At 45.3% G+C, this 23589-nt stretch overlaps 1 long non-coding RNA gene across 1 annotated transcript in view; it reads right to left on the reverse strand.

Moving 5' to 3' along the window:
- Positions 1–6713: 6713 nt before the first annotated feature.
- The window catches only part of LOC129628105 (uncharacterized), a 45770-nt gene continuing 28894 nt past the window's right edge, over positions 6714–23589 (reverse strand). Inside the window, exon 3 of the long non-coding RNA XR_008702725.1 lies at positions 6714–6870. This is a non-coding gene — a long non-coding RNA (uncharacterized LOC129628105). The remainder of the gene's footprint in view (positions 6871–23589) is intronic.

Here is a 23589-nt window from a genome sequence, read left to right on the forward strand (position 1 = left end):
TCTCCTGCATCGGCAGGTAAATTCTTTACTACAGAGTCACCTGGGAAGTCCAAAGTCCCATTATATCTTTTTTTTAAAACAAGCAAAGTGTAGTAGGGTTACAGTGCAGTCCCTACCATGCTGGTTTTAGCCTTGTAAAAGAAGACCTGCCTACCTTTTTATATAATCCTGCTTTATAAAAAAACAACCAGAGAACCTCAGTGACGTAACACAATAAACCTTGACTTTTGCTCATGAGGCTAGTGGTTGGTCAGTGGTGCAATTCTGCTAATCTGGGCTGGGCCTGGCTGACCTTGATGAGCCCACTGAGGTCTCTGCAGTCAGTTGCTGGTTTGGCTGGCAGCTGGCTGGTTTAGGATGGTTGGTGAGCTGTGGACTGGTATGACTGGACCACATAGTGTTATCATCCAGGAGGCTAGTCCAGGCTTTTCACATGTCCGTGGCAAAGTTTGAGAGAGAGAGAAAAAAAAACACGTGAGGTCTGCAGGTCAAGGGTTGGAACTGGCACATCACTTCTGATGTATACCATTGGCCAAAGCAAGTTCCAAGATTCAAAGCTTGAGAAATAGACTCTGCTTTCTATGAGAAGAGCTGCAAAGTTCATCGCAAAGGGCCGGGATGTAGGGAGGAGTGAAAAATTTCAGAGATTTTTGCGACCAATCTACCACACGCTTCTCCAATTCTAATTTACATGTATGCATCACAGTTTGGTCGAGCAGTACCTTCTCCAGGAAGCCTTACCTAACCCCTCCCCTGTCCTCCTACGGTACCTGGACTGATAGCTCTTGTAGCTCTCCTCATACTGTGACGCTGGCCAGCTGCCCCTCCATCCAAGCCATCTTGGGATCCCTGCCCTCAAGCAACCATGAATAAGCATGTGGTTTCCTATCTCTGTATATGTCCTAAATATTTTTTTTCAATTAATTAATTAATTATTTTTTGATTGCGCTGAGTCTTGGTTGCTGCGTGCAGGCTTTCTCTGGTTGCAGTGGCCAGGGAGTACTCTCCTATGTGGTTCCCGAGCTCTAGAGCACAGGCTCAGTAGTTGTGGCCTTAGTTGCCTTCGTTGCTCCATAGATTGTGGAATCTTCCAGAGCAGGGATCGGACCCATGTCCCCTGCATTGACAGGTGGATCCTCAACCACTGGACCACCAGGGAAGCCCTGTCCTAAATGTTTCCTGGATCTGGGTGTAAAGGCTGAGTTAAAGGGCTTGAATTATGGAGTGAGAATGCCTCTGCTCCAGTCCTGCCTTTGCCTCTTCCTATGTCAAGCCAAGGGCTTCCCTAGTGGCTCAGTTGGTAAAGAATCTGCCTGCAATGCAGGAGACCCAGGTTTGATCCCTGGGTCAGGAAGACCCCTCTGGAGAAGGAAATGGCAACTCATTCCAGTGCTTTTGTCTGGAGAACTCCACGGACGGAGAAGCCGGGCAGGCTGCAGTCCACAGGATTGCAGAGTCAGATACGACTGTGTGACTTTCTCTTTCTTTTTCATGTCAAGGCAAGAAAGTTAATTAATCTATTTCTAATCTACAAAAATTAGTCTATTTTTTGTACAGCGGGGACAAAACATCATCATGTCCAGGGGCTTGGGAGGACAAAAGGAGATGATACAAGACGAAGGCTTGGAAGAGTGGTACAGCAATCCTCAGCAAAGGTAGCTTTTTTGATTACGGATGTCTCTTTCGCCAATTTGACCTGGTTGGTAGAGAACTGTGACTTCATTTATGAACTCATCCCTTACACGTAGATGGAGTATCACGCGCTCCTCCTCACACAGGAAGTGAAAAGTCTGTGTCACCAGCCAATTGGCTCCTCGGAGGCTGAATTCATTTTGCTTCTCTGGCTGGAACTGCATTCCTTCAGTCGCTGGCAGAGATGATTATCTTCTCCTCCAGAGGTCACTGGAGCTGAGAAAGTCAACTGGCCTCCAGGGATACACTGTGCTCCCAGTGGAGAAGGAGTCCTACTCTTCATGTTCCTGCACTGCTGACTCATCCTGGGGAGGTTGGCGGACTGCTAGGTCCCTATAGATTACAGGGATAATGGAGACGGCCGTGTGGGTGGAGTTTTCAGCAAGCTCCGGGGCTGAATCCGGTGTTTCTGGAACATTTTGGGAACTGTTAAAAAAAGACAAATACAATTTCAGACAGACTTTTAAATGGCAGTTTAAAAACAGCTGCTTCTGCCATGGGCTGAGTGTGTGGATTTTATAACTGTAAAAAAATTAGAAGCTTGCCTCATGCATAATTCACTGACTCAGTCCTGGGAGTTGCAACGCCCCTCACAAGGTGCTTGTGTCTGTCACTTTTAATATCCCACAAATTGGCCCTGGTGTCTCTCACTTGGTGGATCTCTGCAGAAATGGAGTCTGGTGGGAGTGTGACGTCACCAGCTTCTCCCACCTCCCCAAGCTGCTGAGTCAGGTGGCTCCTCCCGGGCCTTGAAATTGTTCTCCTTTGTAAAAGGCTTCAGGTTAGAATTGAACACTTCTGATATACTCGCAAGAGATTTCTCAGTGGTTGGAAGAAGTCTGACGGTGGAAAGAGAAACTGGGGCAAACCCACCCAAACTAAAGTCTGCATCTTGATGGGCTGTCTCAGGAAATTTACTGAAACAGGACCTCTAGAAACTACCTATGTCCATACTAATATTTTTAGTCTCTAAAATGCTTTTGTGTTGTTTAGTCAGAAGATGATAATTTAGCACTGATTATCCTGGCTTTGGGGCGTCCCAGCTGGCACTAGAGGTAAAGAACCTGCCTGCCAATGCAGGAGATGTGGATTCGATACCTGGGTAGGGAAGATCCCCTGGAGGAGGGCATGGCAACCCACTCCAGTATTCTTGCCTGGAGAGTCCCTTGGACAGAGGAGCCTGGTGGGCTACAGTTCATAGGATCTCCAAGAGTAGAATACAACTGAAGCAACTTAGCCTCCCTGCATGCATTGTGGTTTTTAATTTTTTTTTTTTTTTGCCAAATTGCACAACATGTGGGATCTTAGTTCCCTGACCAGGCATGGAAACTTTGTCTCCTGTATTGGAAGCCCAGAGTCTTAACCCCTGGTCCACCAGCGAAGTCCCTATTCTGGCTTTTAAAGTATATTTGAACATTTCCATGTGAGCTGGTCTTGCTTTCAAAGCAAGTGTTTAGTTTTTGGAAGTCATTTTAAATTTGTCCTGTTTTATTTTTTCTACACTCCCTAGCATCAAGCTGGACACATACTGCTTGATTCCTAGGGATCAATTCTCACAAACTAGTAGCCACAGATTTGATTCATTTGATTATTTTTTTTTTTTTTTTTGTGTTGCCTTAGTGCAACATTGTAAAAGGCAATATACTTAGATAGGTGTCACATGGGGGATGTACTTAAGCAGCCCGATAGGATGTTATGTGACCTGGCCGCTTCATATGTTTCTGTGCCTTCATTAGGAATTTGAGTTTCCACCACTGCTCTAGGTTCATGTGCTTGGAAGGGTCCCTCCACCTCTATCCCCCATCTAAGCTCTGCTCTTACTTCGTAACTCGGGTTCCTCCTCCTCCTTGAGGACTTCCTGATGTGACACCTGCAAGGGTCTCTCCCGCACTGAGCTCCACCAGCACCTGCCCTCAGGGAACTTCATTCCGTGACTAGTACATATACCCTGGTGTTTTTGCCCTTCTCTGTAGGTATTTGTCCTCTTTTGCCAAACACATTCTAGATTCTTTTCAAGCAGGTTCTTATACCACTTGGCAGCCCCATTGGTGTCCTCTACAGCGTGCGTGTGTGCTCAGTCACTATATCACGTCAGACTCTGCCTGCCAGGCTCCTTTGTCCATGGGATTCTCCAGGCAAGAATACTGGAGGGGGTGCTATTTCACAGAGTAGGTGCCAAATACGTGTCTGTACGCAACTGAGATGGATATTCTCAGAGACAGTTATTTTTTAATTTCAAAAATATTTTTACTTATTTATTTGATTGCACTGGATCTTAATTGCAGCATGTGGGATCCTTAGTTGTAGCATGTGAATTCTTAGCTGTGGCATGTGGGATTTAGTTCCCAGACCAGGGGTGGAACCCAGGCCTGCTGCATTGGGAGTGTGGAATCCTAGACGTTGGACCAACAGGAAAGTCCCAAGATAGTTACTTTTAATGGGCACTTTTCTGGGAGGACTTGACTAATCTTATGGCCACAATGCTTGTGCCCAAATCTCCATTTCATGTTTGATTGTAATCATGGATCTCTGTTTACTTTTTGCCCTTTATAAACATTTAAAGACAGGTTAAGTCTCTGCTGCTGCTGCTAAGTCGCTTCAGTCGTGTCTGACTCTGTGCGACCCCATAGATGGCAGCTCACACATCCAAACCTTGGTGCTTTCCCTTTACCTTCTCCAAAGACTCTGTTTGTTAAGCATCTGCTGCTTTTTCTGAAGCTAACTGGATGTTTTCCTGAATTAGTTCAAGTTCAGGAGACAGACTTCAGCAAGGATGGTATTAGACACATTCAGTAGTGTCATGCTCCTTAAAAGAAAATTATTCAGCACTTACTCTGTGCTCTGTGTTGAGTAAACATGACTGGAAATTCATGACTTCTTAAGGAGCTTTCAGTCTAGCTGAAGAGATACTATATACATGCATGAAATATATATAAAACCCAAGACCCTATGTACAGGACTAAAGTCTCAGTAAGTGCTGTGAACTCCAAGGAGGGCAATGTCTCTAAAGAGAAAGGAGAAGGTTTCAGGAGAAGGCAGGTTAGTTCTGGGCCTTGAGCAAACGTAGACTTTGTAGACATGAAATTGAGCTGGGAAGATACACCAAAAGAAGGGGGAAATTTTGTAGTGAGAAGTATTAGACTCACAGATAATCCAACATTTACTATCAAACCACAGATTTCTGAATCTTATTCCTTATTTGACAAAGACCTTGTGGCAGTCTCAGTGGGATTCAATGAAGTATTAAAAGTGTCTCTGTAGCACCTAATGCATAATAGGTGATCAATAATTGCGTGTTTGCTTTATAGCAACTGTCAAAAGTGGCCAAAGAGGGATTTCCCTGGTGGTTCAGTGGCTAAGTCTCTGCACTCCCAATGCAGGAGGTTCAGGTTCCATTCCTGGCCAGGAAACTAGATCCCACATGCCTAAGATCAAGGGTCCTGTGTGCTGCAAAGAAGACCCGGTATAGCCAAACGAATACATACATTTTTTAAAAGTAGGCAAAGCAAGTGTGTGGTCCCAGAGAAAGGACTGTCTAATTGAAACACAAGGGAGTGGTGACACGTGATAGGGGAGAGTTAGGTGCCCTGTAGGTCACCTGCTGGAGAGCTGCGATGTCTGGATGAGGGTTTGGGCTTTAAGCAGTCGGCTGCTCTGCACAGGGCAGCACTGGTGATTTTTTAGCACATTTTCCAAGTTCCTAATTTGGAAAGTACACATGCAGAGGCACCGGAAGTCGTGGGTGGCGGGAGAGGGCTGAGTCCGATCCACTCATTATGCTCATGCGAGTGAGGTTTTGTCTCCAATGATGCTAGAAAGGTTTAGGTCAAAGCAAGACTTCTAAAATACGGACAGCCTGAAATACTAAAATCCTGAGGTCTAAAATAATCTCAGTCTGAAATACTAAATTTAAAATACTGACAACCCATGAGGACCCCGCCGCCACTCTCCAGAGCCAGGAATTCTGAATAATTCCTCTCTGAATCATTCCACTGCTTTGTATTCCAGAAACTCAACCGGCATGATAGCGATTCTCTAATTTTGCCAAGTTGGAATCAATTCTAGGCAAGAGGACTGATGAACAGCTGAAGTTTTCCTTGGCTCAACAGCTCTTAAATAAATAATATATTTTCTATATATTATTTATATTTGCAGCTATTGTTTGTAAGCTGGCCAGGCCTGCCCAACCGTTTTGCCAGTGTTGTGTGGCTGTTGTTCTCAGAGTAACAGTGAAATGTCATCATTTTCCTGAACAAAACTGAACAGCTAATAAGCCTTTTTGGTGAAAGGAGAAGAAGAGAAGTAAGGGAAGCATTTTACAATTTCTATGCATTCTGCTATTTTAATTTCTTGTTGTCCATCTTAAACAATAACCCGCACTATGTTAACAGATCAGAGGAAATTCATGATCTTTACCTTTGTTCAAGTTTAAAAAAATAGCCATTTGGGGCTTCCTTGGTGGCTCAGATGGTAAAGAGTCTGCCTACAATGCAGGATACTGGGGTTCAATCCTTGGGTTGGGAAGATCCTAGGGAAGGTAATGGTTACCCACTCCAATATTCTTGCCTGGAGAATTCTATAGACAGAGGAGACTGGTGGGATACAGTCCATGGGGTCACAAAGAGTCAGACACAACTGAATGGCTAAAACTTTCACTTCTTTTTTCTTTTTGGATTACCCGAGGGAAAGAGTGGGAAGAGGGATAGTAAGGGAATTTGGGATGGATGTGTACACACTGCTATATTTAAAACAAGGACCTACTGTGTAGCACAGGGAACTCTGCTTAAAGTCATGTGGCAGCCTGGGTGGGAGGGGAGTTTAGGGGAGAAAGGGTATATGTATATGTATGACTGAGTCCCTTTGCTGTCCACCTGAAACTATCACAAGATTGTTAATCAGCTACACCCCAATATAAAATAAAAAGCTTAAAAAAAAAATAGCCATTTGGCCCAAACAGCATGACAAACCAAGCGGCAACAGAGGAGAAATAAGCTTTATAGTCAGAAGGTGCATTGGAGTTGAGGTCCGGGTTGAAAAACCGTTAGTCAGAAGAATCTAGCAGAGTCGTCAGAAGGCTCTTCACACCCAGTTGATCAGAGTGGTTTCAGATCATTCTCCTGCCAAGAAGTTCCCCGCCTGGTCCTTTTTGTAGAAGGCCATGCCTTCCCAACCTAAGAACTAAACACAAGTAGATGGAAAGGGTGTTTACCCAGCTGCAATATTGTTGTGTGACACTTAACATCGACCTTGAAAGGAGCAGGGCGTTATCCTATCAGAGAACAACAAATGTATCCACTTGAAAAGTCCAGACGGGACTTAACTCTTGACTATTATCTTATGTCATTCCAAGAGATTCTGAGATAGCTCTGTACAGGCAGATTTATCTTGGATGCACTTAAGTGTGGATCATGTAAACAAGGCTTGGTGTCTTTAATGAAAGCCCCAAAGTTGGGTGGATTGATTCAGAGCCTATTGTGTGCCCAGCCTGTGCTGAGTACTGAGGATATGAAAACAAGTAGTCCACAATTCCTGCTCAGGAGTTGAGGCCGTCATGAGGTACCCACGCCAGAGCAGACATTCTCTCAAGGCAGCCTAAGAAATCCCAGATGAGTGGTACTGTCAGTGCTACTGTGTTTCCAGTGGGAAGCCTGGCAGCCTTTAGGGGCAGATCAGTTCAGTTCAGTTCAGTTGCTCAGTCATGTCCAACTCTTTGCGACCCCATGAACCGCAGCACGCCAGGCCTCCCTGTCCATCACCAACTCCCGGAGTATACTCAAACTCATGTCCACTGAGTCGGTGATGTCATCCAAACATCCCATCCTCTGTGGTCCCCTTCTCCTCCTGCCCTCAATCTTTCCCAGCATCAGGGTCTTTTCAAATGATACTATGTATCAATTTGACTGGGGCTGCAGGCTCAGGCAGGAGTTGAGCATGGGGTTCATAGCTGAATCATGAGGGACTTTGACAGCCAGGAGCACTTCAGCTTTGCAGGCAATGGCACCCCACTCCAGTACTCTTGCCTGGCAAATCCAATGGACGGAGGAGCCTGGTAGGCTGCAGTCCATGGGCTCACTAGAAGTCGGACACAACTGAGCGACTTCACTTTCACTTTTCACTTTCATGCATTGGAGAAGGAAATGGCAACCCACTCCAGTGTTCTTGCCTGGAGAATCCCAGGGACAGGGGAGCCTGGTGGGCTGCCGTCTCTGGGGTCGCACAGAGTCGGACACGACTGAAGCGACTTAGCAGCAGCAGCAAGAGCCATGGAAAGCCTTTGACTTGCAGCATCAGAGTGCCTTTAATTTAGGAAGCTAAACCTGGTAGCAGTGTGTTGGGGAAATCAGAGTCAGGAGTAACAAGTCCATAGGAGAGCTAGAATGGCTTAGATGGCAGCTGGCAGAGAATAAGCTGGGATGGGATTAGAAAAAGACAAATGAGTGGAATCATGACAAAAGAAGCAGTCTTTGTGTTTGCTTCCTTCCTGGTTGGATTGAAGTTACTGTCTTAGCTCAGGCTGTTATAACAAGATGCCGTGGACTGGGAGCTTAAACAACAAACATTCATTTCTCATAGTTCTGAAAATGGGGAAGTCCAAGATCAGCAGATGCTCTGTCTGATGGGGACGTGCTCCATGATTTGCAGATGGCTGTCTTCTCACTGTATCCTCATTTGGCTGAAAGAAAAATAATTTCTCTTGAGCTTCTTTTTATACAGACACTGATTCCACTCATAAGAACTCCACCTTCATGACCAATTCCCTCCCAAAGACCCCACCTCCAAATACCATCACAATGAGGGGGTCAGGATTTTAACATGTGAATTTTGAAGGGATATAAACATTCAGTCCATAACAGTTACCATAATTATATCTATAATACTACTGATTTAACTGCAAATTTCTTGAAAGTAATGCCTTGTTTGCAGAGCGGGCTCTGTTGGTTGAATTAAATTGTGTATAACCTAATACACAATTATGCTGAAATCAAATCAATGCTGAAATTGGATTTTTTCAGACTGATTATGCTATTAATAAAAATCTGTCTAGCTGCTCTCTAAGACATACCAACTATTAGTCTGTTTTGGATGTCAAGATTATTTCATGTGAACAGTGTATTTCCTGACAGTGCATTACTTTGAATAGAAACAGTCCCACCCCATGCACTGCAAAACACACACAATCAAAAGTCTCAGAATCAGAAATGCTTATTATTTGCTAAATAAAACAGAAAGGAAATGTGTAAGAAAACAAACACTTTATTTGAGATGAAAACCTAAAAACTCTAAGGGGTGTTAATCAATTTCTTGGGCATTTAAGCATTTCATCACATTTTGTTTTTCTACTTTTTAAATTCATCAAGCCTTCAGCTTGGGGATTTCTGATCTATAAAAAAAAATTTTTTTTAATGTAAAAAGCTTTTTAACAAACATCCCCAATAACCTTTTACACAAATACCACTTCTCCTCAGAATGCAAAAACAGAAAATACTTTTTATTCTGAATAATGTATAACGTTCTGTTCTCTGAGGCTGACTGGAGTGCCTACTTTATCTAAGCATCAGGGAGTTCTTTGCTTAGTCTAGCCATCTCTTGCAAGAGCTGTGTATTTCTGGGGCACTGGGGCAACCTCATGTCCACTGCTGATACTAATTGTGTCTTCTTACATTGTCTGCTTTTTCACTTTTGCTCACAAGCTGAATATTTTCATACTTTTGTTCCTTTTGGATCATCCACTTTTCATATGAGAAGTAGAATACTCAGCATAATCTTTGAAACCAGATTATATCTGGGCTCTAACACTTGTGGGTGCATGACCTTGATTATCTCTGGAGCCTTTGTTTCCTTATTTGAAGATGGGGATAATTCTACTTTCCAAGAATTTGTGCACATCAAATAAAATGAGTCAATGAAGGTAGAGTATACAGTAATCTTAGTAAACATTAGTTTCTTTTCCTTATTTGGTGGGTATTTCTTCCTGAGCATTCTAGTACTTCAGGGTGATGTGTAGTGAATGGAGACAGAGACAAACCCCTCTGTGCTCTGTTAACAATAACAGTGGTTCTCAAAGTGTGGTCCCCCAACCAGCAGCATAGACATCCTCTTCAGTCCTACTAAATCAGGAACTCCAGGGTGGGGTCCGGCAAATAGTGCTGTAGAAACTTCCCAGGTGCTTCTTTTTTCTTTATTAACTTTTGCTGGAGTATATTTGCTTTATACTGTTGTGTTAGTTTCTACTGTATAGCAAAGTGAATCAGCTATAAGTGAAAGCGTTAGCCGCTCAGTCATGTTCAACTCTTTGCGACCCCCTGGACTGTAGCCCACCAGGTTCCGCTGTCCGTGAAATTCTCCAGGCAAGAATACTGGAGGGGTTAGCCATTCCATTCTCCAGGGGATCTTTCCAACCCAGGGATGGAACATGGGTCTCCTGCATTGCAGGCAGATTCTTTACTGTCTGAGCCACCAGGGAATCAGCTCTATATATACATACAGCCCCTCTTTTTTGGACTTCTTTCCCATTTAGGTCACCACAGAGCACTGAGTAGAGTTTCCTATGCTATGCAGTAGGTTCTCATTAGTTATCTATTTGATGCATAGTATCAATAGTGTATAGATGTCAGTCCTGGTCTCCCAGTTCATCCTACCCTCCTCCCAGGTGATTCTGATGCACACCAACATTTGAGATCTATTGATCCTAGATAAAGGCCACGATGTGTATGTGGGTTAACCAGGGAAAAGGTGGGTATGTGTACATGCACGTGAGTGTGTGTGGCTGGTGCGGTGCTGGAATGTCAATCTTCATTATTTAAAAATACAGCTAAAGGAAATAAGCCATGGACATGGATCCAGAGAGTAACTAAATAATGTAAACGTGGTCTTCTGTGTCTGGTCATATTATTTGTTTCCTTTCTTTGTCAAGCTGGGTCTTGGGCACCAGGGGATTGGGAGTACATAGAGCTTGAGTCCTGTGTCCTGTTGAGATCTTGAGGTGGTCCTGAATTCTGGCCTCAGAGTCACAGCTCTGGTGCCTCCAGATGGGCTCCGTTGTCTTGGAGGAGTAGGGGACCTGTCTTCCTTGGGAGCAATCACTGTCTCTGAGCTGTCATTGGAACAGGCAGACCACTCTCTATTCAGAATTTTTTTTTTTAGTGTAGGTCATTTTGCCAACTTCCTATGGCTCTGAACCAGACCTCATTTGAGTTTTGCACATGATGGGCAGGAAAGTTGTGTGTGTGTGTGTGTGTTAGTTGCTCAGTTGTGTCCGACTCTTTGCCACCCCACAGACTGTAGCCCGCCAGGCACCTCTGTTCATGGGATTCTCCAGGCAAGAATACTGGAGTGGATTGCCATTCCTTTCTCCAGAGGATCTCCCCAACCAGGGATCGAACTCAGGTCTCCTGAACTGCCGGCAGATTCTTTCCCGTTTGTGGTTGACACTAAATGCTGTTAGTGTCGTATGAGAAGCCACTTCTGAAAATGGTCACCGTTCTCCCCCTTCAGTATTTTGTGTTTAAATTATAGCAAAGCAGTCACATACACTAATCCACGTCTAGAGATCTGTCTCCCTCCCCTCCGGTAGAACTACACTCGGGTCCTGCCTGCGGAATCTGCAATCGGTTGGCCTCTGCCCCCTTGTGGACAGTCGGTCTCACTGCATCCTGCCCGGAGCCTGTCACTTCCTTAGGGTCATTGTTCACCATTGACAAGTCTGTTCGCCTTTCTAGTCTTTGTCGTTTCTCCTATCCTGAGCTTCTGTAGCCATGTGACTTCTCATTTAGCCGATGCTGATTTGGGGAGATACAAACGTTATGATCAGAACCATCTCATCGCTGTTGTGTGGATCAGGTGCTCATTGCTAGGGATGTGTGACGTTTGGCACAACTGGTGGGTTTCTGCAAATACATTTGCTGCACCTCAAGCTTGAGGTTCTTTTAATACACATTTTTAAATTTGTATTTTAAAATTTTATACTGGTAATATGTTTGCTTTAGAAAAATTAAAAATGACACCCTCACTTGTAACACTCAGATAGATGTGCTGTTTATCATTCCATATACCTCTCCTACCCCCAATCCCTACTTTCTCACCTTTCTCTTCCCTGATTCCTCTTTAATTCTATTCATTTCCTCCACAGACAAGAAAATAGAGAGCGATGAGGAGGGGAGATTAGACAAGGACAGAGAGTGAGCAATGCTGACTTTGTGTCCTGGACTTTTCTGATTGGGATGGGCTGTAGTCATCATGAAGTGACTCAACGCCCCTCCTGGTTCAGCCTCGTCATTTCAAACCACACATAGCCCCTCTTCCTCCTTTTCTTGACCTTGTCTTTATCATTAATTCCATCTGCAGGCTCAAATCTCCCTTTCCTTTGGCTCCTTAACATCCTTCTTCATTTTCAGTGTCAGAGAAAGGAAAGGAAAGGAAAGTCCTTGTCTGAGTATTATTGGCTGGGCTGAGAATGCTTTCTAGGTTCCCACCTGGGAGCTTCCACAGCCTTCTGTGAACCTGTTCATATTTTTCTTGTTGGTTAATAAAGGCTCTTAGAGTTACTAATGCTAGGTCTGCCATCAAAGTTAAAACATTTTTTTATTCATTCACTCATTCATCCAACATTTAACACTTAATATGTGTCAGAGGCGGTTCTAAATTTTGGGAATTCAGTGATTTTAAAAGGATTGCTGGGGTCTCTGCTCTCATGGAGGGAAGAGAAACATGAAAGCAAAGAAGTAGTTTTATATTTTGGTGAGTGTCTTGCAGAAAACAAGAGGTGATGGGGGAGGTTGCTACTTCTCTGAGTAGGTGACAGTTAATTCAAGAACTGACAGTGAGAAGTTAGGAAAATCTTCTGGGCAGAGGAAACAGCAAGTGCGAATCCTCAATCGTCTGAGTAGGCTTCTTGCACCTGAGGACCTAAATGAAGGTTGCTGGGGGGGGTCGTAGCAGAGAAAACAAGAGGGATGAAGAGGTAGGAAGGCCAAGGTAAATTTGGTTCTCAGCCTAGATATACGGCTTCAAAAAAAAAAAAAAAAAAAGAACAACAACAAAAAATAAATAAATAAGGCTCCAAACAAGGTTCAAAGCCAAAGGATTGGAGAAGAGAAAATGGGTTTGACAAATTTATCTTTAAGAGGTAGAATGAGCTGAACTTGTTAATAACTGAAGTAGGGGGTGAGGAAGAGAGTGTGCCCCGGTTTTCTCATGAGGACAGCACCGTGGGTGGGGGGTTCAATGAAGATCCCACTAACCAGGATCTTATCCAAATCCCACAAGGAGGAGGAGCAGGTTGCATGTGTGTGGGGGGGCGGGGAGGGGAGAGAAGAGCATGGTCCCCGCTACACGTGCTGAGGCCCCAGCACAGTAGGGCACAGCCAGCCTATTTCAGGTCTGCGTTTTCATTTTGAACTGAAGAGACGCCTCCCTAACCCCCATCCTGGCTGATCAGAGGGCTCAAACTGAAACAAGGAAGGAAAGGACTTTATTCCTAAGAGACTGAAAACTCCCTCAACTAGATCACTATAACCTATCCATCTGCATCTGTAACTAGTAGGTTCATATGTAGCTACATGAGGTTGCAAAGGACACAGCTTAGTGACTAAGCAACAATTAGTTGGCATACCTGGAGTTAATGGGAAGAATCATTAACCATCATGAGAGAAATAAATCCACTGCAAATCAACACTTGCCATTTTTAACCACCCCTCTTGGTGGTTTTCGATGTCAAAACCCCTGTTTGTTTCCCCCAAGTGGTTCCTCAAGGTCAGCAGTACCTGCATAAGGTACTGCTCACTAAGTACCTGCTCACTAAGACCTTGCATGTTCTTCGTTCCTGCTCATCACCAGGGAGGATGGCTGGCTAGCCCTTTGAGTTGTCCCAGGTGTGAATTTCCTTTACTACCTTGTGATCTATTATCTTTTTAAGTCTGACCTTGCCAAACACTCCAAATTCAAGGAAAATAAATTCAGGTGTTTTTGTGCGATGGGTTTAGAAATTAGAAAAGGAAGTAAAAACTTTATTTGGAAAATAGTATGGAGTTTTTTCCCAAAGCTTTCTTACACTGATAATCTCGTTGACTGTATACAAACTCTGTAAGGTATAGGAACAGAAGGCCCATCTTCCTGATGTGAAAACTGAGGCCCAGGGAGGCTAGACTTGCCTGAGGTCACCAAGTGAGTCAGGAGGAACAGGGGCAGGCATGTATATCAGCAGGCAGACTGCCAAACGCCTTCCCTGATACCATCTCCTTGTGAGGAGTTCCAATAGTCATCACACCAACTTCACTTTGTAGATGAAGAAACAGAACCTCAGACATGACTTGCCAGAGACCAGGCAACTGTAAGGAGCTGTTCTGATGCCCACTGGTGAACTGCAACTCAGCTGTGCATTAACCACCCGGAGTTACAGCAGACCCCACAAGTTAGAGGCAAGGCCTGAAACAAGATTGCCCCTACTTAGATGTCAGCTGCAGGGGGAGCCCCAGGCCACCCATACTTCTGATCAAACAGCTACAAACCTGGGGATTCACATTACCTCCCTCAGGTTCGATAATTTGTTAGAATGACTCCAAAATCTCAGGAGAATTCTATGCTTCGTCGTTTAGTAGCTATGTCGTGTCGGACTCTTTGCGACCTCATGAACTGCAGCATGCCAGGCTTCCTTGTCCTTCACTATCTCCTGTGGTTGCTCAAACTCATGTTCATTGAGTCGGTGATGCCATCCAACCATCTCATCCTCTGTTGTCCCCTTCTCCTCCTGCCCTCAATCTTTCCCAGAATCAGGGACTTTTCCAATGAGTTGACTTTTCTTATCAGGAGGCCAAATATTGGAGCTTCAGCTTCAGCTTCAGCCATCAGTCCTTCCAATGAATATTCAGGCTTGATTTCCTTTAGGATTGACTGGTTTGATCTCCTTGCTGTCCAAGGGCCTCTCAAGAGTCTTCTCCAGCACCACAATTTGAAAGCATCAGTTCTTCCTCCTTACAACTGTAGTTTTATTCTAAATGTTATGAATCGGGATCAGCCATGCAAAAAGACACACAGGGTGAGGTGTGGAGGGTCCTGAATGCAGAGCTTCTGTGTCCTCTTCCCCTGGAATCAGAGCACGTAACCCTCCCGACACAGCCAGGAAGCTCACTGAGCCTGTGTCTGGAACTTATATTGAGGCTTCATCACTTGGGCATGATTGATAACTTAATCTCCAGCCCCTCACTACTCCCCAGGCTCAATGTCCCAATCCTCTAGTCATGTGGTTGGTCTTTCTAGTAACCAGTCTCCATCCTGACCCATCTCATTACTAGAAATTCAGGTGTGACCAAAGGGCTCGTGAATAACAGACACTCCTATCACTTGGGCAGTTCCAAGCATTTAAGAAGCTCCACCCCATGGAGAAGGAAATTAGCAACCCACTTCAGTATTCTTGCTTAGAGAATTCTATGGACAGAGGAGCCTGGCAGGCTACAGTCCATGGGGTCGCAGAGTCGGACACAACTGAGTGACTACACTTTCATTTTCTTTCAAGTGTTCACGTGCCACAACTCAAAAGAACCTGCATGCCGCAGCTAAGACCAAGTGCAGCCAAATAAATAAAAACAAATAATAAATGTAAAAAAAAAAAGTTCCATCCCAGGAACCTGGGACAAAGACCAGACAAATTCTTTATTATACTGGTCTTGACCCTGTGTCTGCAGAATTGAGGTCAAAGTCTTTCCCTGCTGACACACACCAGACCCCCAGCGCCTGGCCCCCACCTGGCTTTCTGGCTGTGCATTTAGAAGTGAGAAATAATGATGTATTCTGACCTCCCAAAGACCTGGAGAGAGGCCACAGGCTTTTGAAAACCATACCCGTCCTTCTGTTTTGCCCACCTGAAACCTGACCAAACTCATAACCCAACCACCACGTTTCTAAAGTGACAAAGCTGAAGCAGGAAGGAGGCTGGCACTCACCCTGCTCCTCTCCCGTCTCAGCACAGAGCTTGTCTTTGGGACTGGACAGTGCAGGCCTTTGGAACACAAGCCAGGTGGGAGGTGCCAGCACAGACCACGATGCAGAGGTCTGCATTTATCCTTAATCTGCATTTTAAAGAAAAACCCTCCACCACACACAGCTAGCTCTCTGCCCTGGGCAGCTGTTTCAAAATGTGCAAGCCAAAATGGAATGGTGGATGAGAAGTGATTTCAGAGCAGCAGAATCCAGGGTATGCGGGCTGCGCTGCCAAAGGACAGTGCGCGCACTTGCATTATCAGTGCCAAGCCCCGCTGCCTTTCAGTGCCCGGGGAAAGGATGCTCGTTCACTGCACACCTGCCACGCGGCATGCAGTGTGCGAGGTGTCTACAGGTGCCACACATCACGCAACCCTTACAATTCTGTGGAGTGTACCTAATTTAATAGAGAAACAGGTCCTAGGAGATTCAAGAACTCACCCAAAGATATGCAGTTAGGAAGAGGCAAAGCTATGATCCAAACCCCAGTTCAGTTCCAAGACCGATTCTTTTACCTATACTAGGCTGCCTCCAGGAGTTGGTCACAGCTGGGAAAATGTTGCCATCATTTTTGTTGGCTTGCTCCTTTATTAAGGAATATTTTTGTACAAATAGGTAATTAAACTGAGCCTCAGAAAACCTGTAATTTTGAAAGCCCAGGGCAGCGGAACGAAGCTCAGCAAAGAAAAGCTTCATTTACATTAATCCAGCTGGGAGATTACTCAGGTCATTTCTCTGAAAGCCCTCTGACCTTCCTCTGAGTAGTTTAAACATTAGGCTGGTTTCAATTCTTAATCCACTGCTAACTCAGGCCTCTGGTGCAGAGCAAATGCCCTATTAATGATAAAAGTCGCAATCACATAAAAGGCTCGCTGTGGGATTATTAGAGCAGCCCTTTTTCCAGGTCCTATTTCCAGTTTTTATTTTACCTTCTCTAACTGGCCTCTGTTGATACACGCGGTTACCTCTTTACTCGGCTAGGCAAGCAGGAGGCTAGAGCCGGCATTAGCTCAGCGCTAGTGCCACCTGGTGGCCAGCTAGGTGTCTGCAGGTCCTCCTGGCATTTCAGATAAAAGGTGGTCATTGTCAACTTCCCTCAGCTCAGTTGGTAAAGAATTCTCCTGCAATGCAGGAGACCCAGGTTTGATTTCTGGGTTGGGAAGATCCACTGGAGAAGGGATAGCTTACTCCAGTATTTTTGGGGCTTCCCTGATTCAGAAAACAAAGATCATGGCATCTGGTCCCATCACTTCATGGGAAATAGATGGGAAAATAGTGGAAACAGTGTCAGACTTTATTTTTTTGAGCTCCAAAATCACTGCAGATGGTGATTGCAGCCATGAAATTAAAAGACGCTTACTCCTTGGGAGAAAAGTTATGACCAACCTAGATACCATATTCAAAAGCAGAGACATTACTTTACCCACAAAGGTCCATCTAGTCAAGGCTATGGTTTTTCCAGCAGTCATGTATGGATGTGAGAGTTGGACTGTGAAGAAAGCTGAGCGCCGAAGAATTGATGCTTTTGAACTGTGGTGTTGGAGAAGACTCTTGAGAGTCCCTTGGACTGCAAGGAGATCCAACCAGTCCATTTTAAAGGAGATCACCCCTGGATGTTCTTTGGAAGGAATGATGCTAAAGCTGAAACTCCAGTACTTTGGCCACCTCATGCGAAGAGTTAACTCATTGGAAAAGACTCTGATGCTGGGAGGGATTGGGGGCAGGAGGAAAAGGGGACGACAGAGGATGAGATGGCTGGATAGCATCACCGACTCGATGGACATGAGTTTGTGTGAACTCTGGGAGTTGGTGATGGACAGGGAGGCCTGGCGTGCTGCAATTCATGGGGTCGCAACGAGTTGGACATGACTGAGTGACTGAACTGAACTGAACTGTGGCTTAGCTGGTAAAGAATCCACCTGCAACGTGGGAGACCTGGGTTGGGAAGATCCCCTGGAGAAGGGAAAGGCTACCCACTCCAGTATTCTGGCCTGGAGAATTCCATGGACTGTATAGTCCATGAGGTTGCAAAGAGTTGGACACAAGTGAGCGACTTTCACTTCACCTTCAAAAACAAATTAGGTTTATTTCTTACTATCATATTCTTATGATAGTAAAAAATAAAACTGATTTGGTCTCTGCCTTCTCCGGGTCCTCAAACAGGTGTTTTCACAATAGCACAGGAAATGCTTGTTTGGGGAAGGCGGTGAATTAGGCAGCCACCTACTTATAATACTGCAAGATTCTAAGTTACTGTGATGACTGATTCTTGAATGTGGACAATTGTGTTTATTTTGACCTCATGTGGGTAGAGCACAAAAATGCATTGGCCTCTGATTCTTTCATTCTTTCAGATCCCTGGTCCCACTCATACCTAGATGTAGACCCCATTAATGTACAGGTGGCAGCGCCTCCTTCATCTTCAGGTCCACAGTCTACACCCCAGGCCAGGAAGAAAATGAGAGGGCTCAGTGTACCCCAGACTATTTACACAACTGATTTTTATTTCCTTCTCAAGGCTTTTCTCAGCCTTGCTATGTATTTGGGGAAACTACTTGGCCTTTCTGAGCATCAGTTTTCCCCATCTGTAAACGGACATAATTATGTTTGCTTTGCTGGATGATAGTAAGAAATAAACCTAATTGTGGAAATAAATGAAGGTTGTCCAAATGAGAACCAACAGAGCTTGCTACAGCGGGGGAGCCAGACACCATCAGTGAGTTTGCAGAGATGCGTAAGCAGACAGAGAGTGGGAAAGCTTTACAATTAAGAAAGGGGAAGACATTCTGTGTGCTCTGGTTGGAGGTTGTTGCTAGGGGGAAGCTGGAGGCAGGCTGACTAGAATCAGGGGGCATCTGATGTGACTGGTTCAGGGAGTATATTTGGCTTTTTGGCTTAGTTCTCTTAGGGGAAGCATGCTGATTGAAACCGCCCACCCTGGCCGGGCACCAGAGTAACTATTTGCATGAGTTGTTTTACGACAGGAGGTCCTGGTGAGGAACAGGGAGAGTTTGGGAAAGGTCAAAAGGAGACACCACCTGTCCGACCACCTCCCAGAATCCTTCTCTCTGGCATCCATCTTGGCTGAACAAGGCATGCACCACCAGGCAGGACTCTGAGTCAGATGATTGGCTAAAGACAACCGGGAAACTAATCCCATCACCATAAAACCCGAGACTGCAAGCCACGTGGCAGAACAGTTCTCCTGGGTTCCCTTACCCTCCTGCTCTCTACCCGGGTGCCCTTTCCCAATAAAATCTCTTGCTTTGTCAGCACATGTGTCTCCTCGGACAATTCATTTCCGAGTGTTAGACAAGAGCCCAGTTTTGGGTCCTGGAAGGGGTCCCCCTTCCTGCAACAGTTCTGAGTTGGAAGTGGAGGCAAAAGTTAGGGAAGCTGGCAGTCAGTGACCGAATCCTGACCACTCTGGTCCATTACTGCAGAGGCTATGATTTGGCTTCCTGTGCCAGTTGCTCACTGTGGGTAGGAATTCTGCTGTCACATGTAGTCTGGCCACTGTCCTATATATTCAGTCTTTTATGATGCATTAAGGCTTGTCACATGGTGAACGACATGCCCTGATATTCAGTGAACGGCAATCCTTAGTATTACAGTTCGCCTTGGCCCGAGGTGACTCTAAAGTAGTAACTGAGCTGGACTTCAGTGTCCCCTGCAGCCGTTCTCTCTGTACCAATCAGGGTCAAATTGGGAAAGCAGAAACTGTACCGCCTATTTTAACAAAGATAATTCAACATGGTAAATGGGTTACAGGAAGAGGAAGACAGGGAAAGTTAAAGGAGGACAATGAGGTAATACAGACAGAGCTACTGCAGGAAACTGCCGCCCTTCCGGCTGCAGGAACAATTAGAGACTGAAGCTACTGGAGCTCAGAAGCCCAGAGGATGGGCTTCTTGGAGCAGAGCCCAGACCTCCCACGAGGGCCGCGCTGCTCCTGTTACCGGGTCCAAACTCGCTCTGCTTGCCACACGACAGGCCAATGAATCCGAGAGATGAGGGATTGAGTCAAGCAAGAGACTTTAATCAGGGAGCCGGCTGATCGACAGCAGGCTGAATATGGCAGGTTGGTGCCTCAAAATATCCATCTTATAGGGTCTGGATGCCAGGTTCTTTCATAGACCAGAGATGGGGGGAGGTGAGGAAGCAAAGTAAAAAGGCCATTAACCTTGCAAACATCTCCTAGAATGGCAAGCCTCAGGCAGGGGGTGTGTTAATTTCTTCCTTCCTGCCATCCACAGGTGGACCGGTCCTGAACAAAGGCTCTTTAGTTTAACAGTCAGGCAGAGGGGCAGGATTCTCTGAGGCAGGCCATTCTGATAACAAAGGCAACGAAAAGCAAATCAAAGAAACAGTTCCAACATGGAGTCTAAAGCTGGCTTCTCTGCTGGTGCTGAGGGGCTGAAGGAAGGGGACCCAGATGGTTGAGCAGCTGACTGGTGCAGGCATGCCTGAGGGGTCACCACGAGCCTGGTTCAGGGAGACTGGAAGATCCCTGGAAGATGGAGCCAGTTGTTTCTTGTGAGAAAATATCTCCTGCCATATTAATAAACAAGAAATGTCACAGCCATAAGTGATTTCTGGCCTCCAAATGTGAATGATGGCTCCCCAACCTGCGATCCGGCAGATGCTACCACCCACTACAGTGATTGCTGAGGAGCTGGGGGATTGCAAGAAGGTGAACAAGGAAACGGCATTGGTCCCAGATCGCTGGGGTTGCACAGAGTCGGACACAACTGAAGCGACTTGGCAGCAGCAGCAGCAGCTGAGGTGCATATGAAAGGGATGGATTCAGTTATCCCAGAGGCTTGCATCTTCCCATACATAGAATACTATATTCCTTAACTTGATACTTGATCTTTGATGTTCAGACCACCTTCTCCCTTTGTTGCAAACTTGTTGCAAGCCTGACTTCCCCACTGCCTCCTTGGAGTAATTTTCTCAGAGCTACCTAGATGCAGTCTCCCAGGCTCAGAGTCCTAAGCAGTCCCACCAAATAAAATAACTCCACTTTCAGGTCGTGACTCCGGATTTTAGTTGACATTCTGAGACCAACTACGGCTGTGGGGTGAAGAAGCATGGTTGCAGTGACATTGATGAGCCAACAAGAAGGAGCTTGGGGCATCCTCTGTGCCTTTCCGCCTTCTCATTCCCGAACCAAGAACTTTCCATTCCGTTCCTTAACAGAGTCAGGAGAGGAGTGGGTATGGGAGTTAGAGTCCAGACTAGGTGTTTCCAGTCTACAAAGTTAGACTCTTCCCCGAGATTATTGGGATGGAGACCTGGCAAGTTCTTTAGGGAAGGCTGGGCTCTGGTTACACTTTCATCCGGGGGCAACTACCAAAAACAGTACCAGACATGATGAACGTCAAAATGAATCAAATATGGTCCCTTCCCTAGAGGAGTTCATATATTGGTATATATACCAATCAGTATAACCTAATGTGAACATAAATTTAAGTTGATGGTCTCATGAAATCACTAATGCCTAGCTCTGTCTGTGAAGGTCTCAGAAGAGGTCCAGGGGAGGTGGCATTTGACTTGAGCCATGGAACAGAAGTTGGCCAGGAGGGTGAAGGAGTGAGAGGATATTCCAGGCAGAGGCCAGCACCTGTGGATGGCGTGGATGTAGGCACACGAGAACACCCGTTTGGAGATCTGTAAGGATGTGTGTAAGGCTGGGGCCGAGGGCTGAAGACAGGGCGAGGAGGATGGAGCTCGGGGATGATGAGCCTGCATCATCTGGCTCCCAAAGGCCTGAGATGACCCTACAGAGATGGGGGACGTGGGCGGGGAGGGACATGACCCAGCCCGCAATTACATAGATCATTCTAGCAGCTGTGTTTAGGGTAGACAGGGAAAGGGATCTGGTGAGATTTCAGGCAGAAAAGCTACTTACAGGCTGTGTCGTAATACTCATTGGTGGCTTTCAAGATGCATAAGAGACCTTCTAGATCCCTCCCAAGCCCAAGACTGATTCAAAGCAGTGAACATAAATAAACACAAGAAGGAGGATTGTGCCTAAGCTTTTCAGATAACTCCTGCCCGGCAGAGGCACCTTGTTAGATGTGCCAAGACCACATTCCAAAGATTGCGGCATCCAGGGGTGGTGGAGGGAAGCCAGGCCGGGCAGGAGGAGGCTGCACGTTCTGGATGCACTAGGTTATCAGTGCATCTGGCTGGACACCACTCCTGAGTTGACTGATAGCTGGTACAGACTTTGAGGCAGAGCAGTGATTTGATCTTGAACTTCTTGATGAAGGTGAAAGAGGAGAGTTAAAAGTCTGACTTGAAACTCAACATTAAGAAAACTAAGATCATGGCATCAGGTCCCATCATTTCATGGCAAATAAATGGGGAAAAAGTGGAAGCAGTGACAGATTTCATTTTCTTGGGCTCCAAAATCACTGTGGATGGTGACTGAAACCATGAAATTAAAAGACACTTGCTCCTTGGAAGGAAAGCCATGATCAACTAAGACAGTATATTAAAAAGCAGAGGCATCACTTTGTCAACAAAAGTTCATATAGTCAAAGCAATGGTTTTTCCAGTAGTCATGTACAGATGAGAGAGTTGGACCATAAAGAAGGCTGAGCACTGAAGAACTGATACTTTCGAATTGTGGTCCTGGAGAAGTCTCTTGAGAGTCCCTTGGACTGTAAAGAGATCAAACCAGTCAATTCTAAAGGAGATCAACCCTGAATATTCACTGGAAGGACTGATGCTGAAGCTGAAGCTACAATACTTTGGCCACCTGATGAGAAGAACCAACTCACTGGGAAAGACCCTGATGCTGGGAAAGATTGAGGGCAGGAGGAGAAGGAGGTGGCAGAGGGTGAGATAGTTGGAGAGCATCATCAACTCAATGGACATGAATTTGAGCAAACTCTGAAGGACAGTGGAGGACAGGGAAGACTGGCCTGCTGCAGTCCATGGAGTCACAAAGAGTGGGACACCAGTTTGCAACTGAACAACAGATGACTTAATCAGAGGCTGTGCTTCAGGAGTATTAGAGGGGAGCTGTATGTAGGAAGGATTCAGGTAAGAAAGGAGTCTTGTCATAATTCTACATTCAGACCAGTGATGACAAAGATCAGAATCAGCTTAGTAGCTTTGGGAATGGAGATGGTGGACCAACATTGGAAGAGAGACTTATGGGAACTGATGAGGAAATGGGGACATAGGAATCAAAATGCTCCCAATTTCTTTGTTCCCACGAATGAGAGGGAGATAGAAATTGGGAAGGCAGGAGAAGGAATAATTGCAGTGCGAGCTGTTGGTATCTGAATACCAGATTGCCTTTTCCAGTTGTATGCATGTCACTGGTGGTGTTCTGTGATGGACCCAAACTCATCACTTGTGACTTAGATGAGGGTTATAGAGCAACAGGTTAGGGACCCATGGAAAAATGAGGCATAAGTCTCCAAGAACACTTTAATTTCTGGTAATAATTTTTGTTGCAATCATAATCATAATAGCACTCCATTTATTTTATATTCCTGTTTGAAAGTGTTCCATTAGGCCAGTTTCATGGAGGATACAGTGAAATTGGTCTACTAATTCACTCCTGGTAGTACTGTGAGTACAACACTTTAGAAAGCAATATGGTAATGTGCGCAAATCCCACTGCTGGGAATTTATCCTAAGGAAATGCACGATTTTAAAGTAAAAGCTGAGAGCCCAGAGAAGTTCATTACAGCGTTGTCTATGCTAATCAAAAATACAGAAAACATAAAACTCCTATGGAAGGAAATGGTTTGGTAATTGATGCTATGACGATTCAATGAAATATCATGAGCCTATTAAGATGCAAACTGCAATTATACTGGTGGGGGAAATGTGTAAACAAGTTTGATATGATAAGTAGGAGTAGAGAGAGCAGAGTACCAAACACTTTGTATGGTGTAA

The sequence above is a fragment of the Bubalus kerabau genome, chromosome 15 (genome assembly GCF_029407905.1).
Source record: "Bubalus kerabau isolate K-KA32 ecotype Philippines breed swamp buffalo chromosome 15, PCC_UOA_SB_1v2, whole genome shotgun sequence".
NCBI classification, from domain to species: Eukaryota; Metazoa; Chordata; class Mammalia; order Artiodactyla; family Bovidae; genus Bubalus; species Bubalus kerabau.